Consider the following 7,432-nt stretch of genomic DNA (forward strand, 5'->3'; position numbering starts at 1 on the left):
TCATTTCTGTCAGCGTGTCACTTTAATGACGAAGGAAAAGCAGAAAGAAATAAAGGCAAAGCGGAATTCAGTGAGAAAATTAGTTGGAAATGTCTTTTGTTTTAGTGGTGGCCTCACTTTGTTTTGCAGCTAAGCAGGCCCCAGCTGGGAGCCAGCACAGGGGAGAGTGGTTACACAGCTGGGAACCCCCTCAATCTGGAGATTTTCCTCAGACAAACTGTCGCTTGTGACAAAGGAGAAAAAACAAACCAGACGCCAAATCCATATAGTTTCTTTTTCATTTTTCCCCACGCCTACATCATCTGAAGCAAGTATAAAAGACCTCAGCCAAAACCCATAGCCCAAATACTGCAATTCTAGCACTTGCTCGTTCAAGACAGAAAACTCAATTTGTTTCTTACCTCTGTGGAATCTCCCCGTGTTCCCTCTGCACGTGGTGCTGGAAGGAGCTTCTGCTGTGAACGGGAAGTGCTGGAGCAGGATGTGAGCAGTGAGTCAGATCAGGGGCTGCTTCTCAAGCCAAGCTGAGGAATAAATGGAATTGTTGTCGGCTCTCACTGTTGTACGTTCGGCTGACGTAAGGGCTTGCAAGCTACTGCTTTACCAATAGAAACAGCTCAGGAACATCCACCTTTGATCTTTTTCCAGAATTTAGCTTTTTATGATAATGCAGCCTTCAGGTGTTGCAGTTCTTTCTAGGAGGACAGCCTACCTTTTGTCCTATAGTTAAACATTTCTTTGCATGAATGTGCTACTTGAGAATGCTCAGAACAAGGATTTTGCCAGTGTTTCTAAAACAACTCTTGTATCTCAGCTTAAGCAGGCACTTGAGACTTTGCTTAGTTCTTTCTATTGAGGAAAAAAAAATAATTCAAAAACTCTTATCTTACAATTAGTTCTGACTGATGTTCATGTATTTGGTTTCCTGTACAGCTGAGCACAGAGGCTACCCCTTGCAGTTTCTAAGCATGCCTTTCCAAATTCTACACAGCCAAAAACATCTGTTTCTTTTATTTGCTCTGCAATCAAGCACTGCTTCTTCCCTGGCTCTCTGCTTTTGATGTGCAGGTACTGAGCAATATTTACCCCTGATGTTTTCAACCAGCCATGGCAGAAGCCTTCCTTTTTCTCCTTGAGAGCTCTTGCATCTCCCTGAGCTGTGGGCTCAGCTGTGGGTCTGGCCTGGTCTGCTGTGGCATTTCATAAAGAAATTTATGTTTTTCTTTCAATGGGCATTTGCTGCCAAGGACATTTCTTCACTAGGGTGGGCTTTTTTGCAAATAGTTGCATAATTGCACAGTTCAGCAGTTGTGGGACAGTATATTTGGTGGATTCTGTTCAACACTGATTAAAACTGCTAGCTTCTGTGTAGTCTCTCTTGCATTGAATTGAATCCTTCTGACATCTCCCTTTGTTCACTTTACAGATGTACACACACACACTTCTTAATGCACTGTTAGTGTTGACCTTTACATTATATAAACATACCATGAAAGGCATACCCATTGATTTGAATGATTATTAAATAATAATTACTCTTAAAAATAAATAACAGTAATACAACTAACGTTCTCATTCATCTCCACTCCTCTGCTTGGATTTAGTAGAGGCTTCCTATTTAATCATGCTGGATGCATTTAAATATTAATATGTAACACTTATAAAAAAAAAATTACTTAAATTTTAGAATAAGCCTGTTTGTTTTTTTCTTGAATTTTTTTTGTATTAAGCTAGAAGTTAAATAATTGAAAAAAGTGTAGAAAATAATCTTTCATCTTACTATTATTATTTCACTCTACTATTCTATTATAGAAAACAAAGCCACCCACACCTACTTAATTGTTTTAAAAGTAACACTTCATAAATCAGCTTCATGGTAGTATTTCAGCAATATGTAATTTCTCACTCAAACAGGCCCATAATGGAGCTGTGAAATTGCTCCTGTGGCAGTGATAATCCAGAGTATTTCCTGAGGCACTTCACTTTTGGACATCTTTGAATGCTGATGCAACTCATATTTTATGGGTGGAAGACACAAACTTCTGAGTTTGTAGAAGTTATTTTCTCTCTAGCACTGAAACACAAAAATGGAAGGCTTCCAAGACTAGAATTCCCAATGAAGTACCAAAACCATCTATGGCTGTATTAATGTCAAGAGAAAGTCATATTGATGTTTTTTTTCCCTCATGCTCTTCTGAGAGCTACTCTTCTGGAAGATCTTAATGCTACTCTGAGAGCTCCTCTCACAGCAGCAGAAGTATTGTCCAAGATAATTCAGCTGCTGGAATCTGACTCAGAGGTGCCATGTCCTGCTCCAGATAAAAAAATAATCACTCAATAACAAAGCTTAAGGATGTGACAGTGCTTCCCTAACGCTTCATAGGTGAACTCCTTTATGTGCTTTGAACAAGCCTGAATTTAAACCATCAGCTGGAGTAATTCCCCTGTGTGTCCAGTGATTTCAACAGCCTTTTCCACTACATCCCTTTAAAGTCCTATGTCTTTAAATACAAGTTTCTCTTGTGTTTATTTTTTCTTCCAAGTGCCCTGGCTTGGTGATTAAGTATCTCCCAGCAAAAATAAATCCTGAGGCTGGAAAGGCTAAGCTTTGTGCTTAGATACCCTCTGTGTCTTCCATTCTTTCCTCACGTTATTCCTGTCCTCCCATCTTGCAGGAGGAGGTAGCAGATACGGATCACTAATGCATTCTTTCAAAACCTCTCAGTGTACAGAAATACAGGAGCCACAGACACCTGTGGCCATTTAATGGCTGGAGTGAAGGCTGTGGGTCTGGCGGGCTTGGCTGCACAGTTTTCACTCAATTTGATTTTCAGTGATAGATACAGCTGATCTGTGGTGACTGCTCACCAGGATAAACCTTTCCAGTGGGTGGCTGGGCTTTGGTTTGGAGTTGTTTTTTGTTGGGGATGATTTTTTTCCCGGGGTCATCAATGGCTCATGTGCCAGAAGTGAGGTGCTGTGATTGCTCAGTGTTCCAGTGTGCTACCCTGGGTGCAGTCAAACTTGAAAGAAAAATAAGACCTGTCAGCAGTGCAGTACTGGCTTACAATTGTTTATCTTGACAGAAAGAACTGAAAGAAATATTTTTCCTTCCTACCCTTCCTGTTCTTCCAACATCATCCTATTAAACTTAGCATGGGTTGAGTGACCTGAAGAGGAGAGTTGTTACGGCTATACACTTTCAAATTTCAGTCATGGCTTTTCCACAGTCACAGAGCAGTTGAGCTTGGAAGGGACCTCTGGAAGTGACCTGGCTCTGCTCCCCTGCTCAAGCCCCCTACTTGATCTTCAGAGATGTGTGCCCATTTCCTCTGGTCCTGCCCCTGGGCCTTGCTGAAGAGAGCCTGGCTCTGGCCTCTGCACCCTCCCTGGAGAAATTTCCATGCACTGATGAAACCCCACCTGAGCCTTCCCTGCTTCAGGCAGGACAGCCCCAGCTCTCTCAGCCATTCCTCACAGAAGACATACTCCAGTCTCCATCATCTTTGTGGCCCTTCACTCTCCTTTAGATGTATATATTTATTCTATGGGGGAGCCCAGAACTCCAGGAGTGGCCTCATTGATGCTGAGGTGAGGGAAGGGATCACCTCCCTCAACCTGCAGACAATGTTTTGCCTCCTGCAGCTCAGGATACCCTTAACCTTCCTTGCCATGAGGATGCAATGCTGACTTGTGTTCAACATGGATCTTTTTTCTTCCTCTTCATGAAGACTGGGGTGATGTTTGTTCTCCTCTACTTCTCTGGCACTGCTCACAGTTGCCATCATCATCAAGGACTATCAAGAGTGGCCTTGCAATGATATCTGCCAGCTCCCTCAGCACTCATTGGTGCATCCCATCAAAACCTTGAATGGATCAAATTCCAGGTGGATTTTGGCTTTCTTAACCATGTTTCTGCGTGCTCAGACAGTGTCTCTGTTCCTTCCATGCTACCCATCCCTGCTCCACCCTCTGCACGCTCTCTTTGGTGCCTGAGTTTTGCCAGGATTTCCTTGCTCATCCATGCAGGCCTCTTGGTATGTTTTGTTTTTTGTTTTGGCTTTTTTTGCTTCTTACTCATTGCAATGAAGCAAGCACAGAACAAAACTTTGTTGAGACAAGCTACCACGCCAACACAAATCCTTAAGCTGACTCATGTATTACAGGCCATTGCCTAATGTCTAGTTGGTTTTCAGTCCCTGAGGCTCTCCACTTCAGTGTTTTGAGATGTTCACATGATCAGTACCTTTGTCATGCTGCTTTTAGGGTGCATAAATGTGCTTTTTCCCCTCTATTTGCTCTATCCTGCATATTTGCTAAAAGGTTTCCAACTGAAACAAAACACAGCCTGCTTTTCCCCAGGACACAGCTCCCTTGCTTTTGTTGTCACAGTTGCCCACATATCTGCTAATTCAAACACTGAATCAGATACTTTCCAAAGTCAGAGCCAGACTGTTTTCATCACCTATAAGTGAATTGATGGAAGAATGAATGGTTTATATATTTGAATTTCCAGTATCTGGAATATAAACTTGCCTTCAGCGAAGTACTGGTGCAGACTGGTCAAGGGACCTTAACTAACATAACACCTATTTTCATTTGGTGCTCTGATAGCATGTTGTAACCTTGCAATATTCCATTTTCCACTTGTTTATTTCCCCTCTGTGTTTGTTATCCAAATGGCTTCTAAACCTGCTGGCAGAGTACTCCAAAAAAACAAGTCTCTTTCTAGCAATTATTCATCACATATTGATGACCCTACTTGGTATTACTAATAAATGTGAGTTTTTCTCTTTGCCCTGCTCTCATTTTGCTATCAGATGAACCAAATAATACAGACAGTCTTAACCAGGTTATCATCAGAAGGAAAATGCAAACTCCATTTGTCATTCTGAGCAGAAGACAGCAAGCTTTTTTGGGTAAGGCAGCAGAGACCAGCAGTAGCTGTATCTTACCATGCTCATCTTCTCTACTTCCTGTTGCTAAACCTTAATCCTTTTCCAATTCAGGTGGAAACAAAAAGACTGTTTACATGAGGCTGGTGAGCACCTAAATCTGTGTACTTTATTTGTCATTTTGGATTTGGCTGCAGAGTGAGGCTTTCCAGCCTGTGGGGAGCTATCCTGCTTGTGGCTGGTTTCCCTTGTTTCCATGTATTTAACCTTATGTGGTTAGGACTGTCATCCCAGGATGAGAGAAGATGCAGAGTTATGAAGAAATAATGAGTTTTTATGCTTGCTTTTGAACCACTTGAGCAACAGTGGAAGATCTTTCATGGTGCAGCCATAGTAGCAAAAATTGAAGTGGCATGTTCAGTTGCAAAGGAAGAGGTGGCAGCCAGCAGCATTTTTTTCCAAAAGATTTCCTAAGTCCTGGCAATAGGAGGTACTTGCCAAGAAATATGTGTCTGTTGACGAGGCCTAATGAACTGAATGTGCCAGTAGGAATGAGAACAAAAATTCAGCCTTGACCATGAGAAAGGAACAAATGTGAGGCTGATTTGTGCTACTACTCTTGTCAGTCTGATCCCTTAAATGATAAAGCCTTTGGGGCAATCTCTTAGCTGTTTGTTTCTCTTTGAAGTAAATTCTCCCCTTTTTTCAGAGCAGCCTGCAGTGGGTGGCTGCTCCAGGGCTCAGGATCTCGGACACCAAGAGGGAGGATTTGTACTTTTCCTGTAAAGGTGTTGATGGTTGTACTTGCCACAAAGCTTCTGGATTTTCCTAGGAAATAGCAGCAAGCACTGGGAGGTGTTGGAAGTGTAATTTGCTCCATGTATGGTTGCTTTCCTCCCTGCATAAGCAAGACATAAAATAGAATATTTCATCTGGGAGGGACCTGCTTTGCCTAGAAATGTGCAGGGAATACACCCACCTTTTGAAAGGTATTTAACATTCCAACCAGCTTATTTGCAACTATAATAGTATTTGGGGGGTGTAACTGTGCCTATGAATTGCATGAGCCAGGCACTGAGCAGGGGTACCTGGGAGAGGTTCAGCAGGGTCCCAGCGATGCCAACTGCAGTCCTGCAGTGATGCAACACTCAGGCTAAGCCTAATTATAGGAGAGGTTCTTCCACTTAGGTGTGGCAGGGATACCATGAGATCCAAGAGCAAAAAAAGTCCTACAGCTTGGTTTATGCTCTCACCTGCCATGCTCTGTGCTATCCTGTGTGAGTTTTGTCAAGCCTAATGAGTCCATTTCTGAACATGACTGCAGATCCAGCCTCTCTTGCTGTATTTTGTAGAGGGTTTTTTTGTCTTTGAAGGGTTATGTGTTAATGTAAGTGTTAGTAGCAATTAAAGTGCCCATTCTGCAGTTGTTATCTGCAGTCCTTTACCTCTGGCCTATCAGAAGTTGGTCCAATAGTGGGGAAATTGTCTAGTTCAGCAACACCTGCTGTGCTGTGAGTGTCCAAAGGCCCTTAAAGCAACACCTTCACTGTGTCTGTGACCCACAGGGACAGCAAGGTGAGCAGGGACTTTGTGATGGGCAAAGTATATAGCAGCAACTGTTCAGATCTTGGACCTCACCTTCACTAAAAATCAATATTTATTTCTAAATTTCATGAGAGAAAGCTGAATTTTTCCTAGTGTGAAAGTTCAGGCAGGCTCTAGTAATGGTGTAATTGAGGTGCTGGTGTTCTGCCAACCTGTGGGGAGCAGCACCTCAAGAGGGTGAAAAATAGGCAGTGAACAGGGAGACGAGCTTTGACATGTTGGGGTGCGGGGGAGATAGGAATATCAATCTTCCCTCCCCAAAAAATAGAGTCTGAATGAAAGCAGTGATATTCCAGTTGTGTTTGCATCTGGTCTGTGACAGTCCTGCCACTCAGACAAGGATGTTGTGGGGGCCATGTGCTTTCTTGTTTATCTCCTTGCAAAATTTGACCAGCATTTGGCACTCTGCTGAATTGCACTGTATTTCTGCTCAAATACATTTTTGCTTGTGTCTGCTTTGTGCTCACCTCTGCAACCCTGCTGACTGCTTGCATGGAGCTTCCAGCTGAGATAGGATCTATCAGAGATATGATATGCAAGTGTTTATTGCCAGGCTGGGTGCTCTATTCCATTATCTGGGAGTGCAGAGATTAGGATCATAGCTTGCTTTGTAAAACACACAGTGGGAGATTAGTAAAATTGCTGGGCTGTAGAGCCAGGCCTGTGTAGGAGGGGTTTAGGGTCCATTGCCAGCTTCACAGCCAACTTCTCACCTGGCTTCTGCCTAGGTGCAAAAGTTCAGTGCTTCCCTCCTCGCTGTTTGCAGTAGCATTGCCTGGAGAATAAACCAAACAATTCCTTTCCTTTCCTGCCCTTCAACCACACCCCAAATCTTCTGAAAAATATGCAGGCAGGGACACACCCTCTTGTGCCTGGGATCCCTCGTGGCTGTGGGGTGCTCAAACCCAAGCACCTGTGACCTGGGAACACTA

At 43.1% G+C, this 7,432-nt stretch overlaps 1 protein-coding gene across 1 annotated transcript in view; it reads right to left on the bottom strand.

The window, feature by feature from the left end:
• Nucleotides 1–517, bottom strand: part of LOC102106124 (myelin-oligodendrocyte glycoprotein-like) — a 30,979-nt gene extending 30,462 nt beyond the window's left edge. The window contains exon 1 of the mRNA XM_014255657.2: nt 402–517. The gene's annotated coding sequence lies outside the window, so the exon portion shown is untranslated. The remainder of the gene's footprint in view (nt 1–401) is intronic.
• Between the last annotated feature and the right edge of the window lie 6,915 nt (nt 518–7,432).

This window comes from Pseudopodoces humilis, chromosome 2, assembly GCF_049639895.1.
Source record: "Pseudopodoces humilis isolate 2021_Gansu_Grassland_sample_001 chromosome 2, ASM4963989v1, whole genome shotgun sequence".
In the NCBI taxonomy this organism is placed as follows: Eukaryota; Metazoa; Chordata; class Aves; order Passeriformes; family Paridae; genus Pseudopodoces; species Pseudopodoces humilis.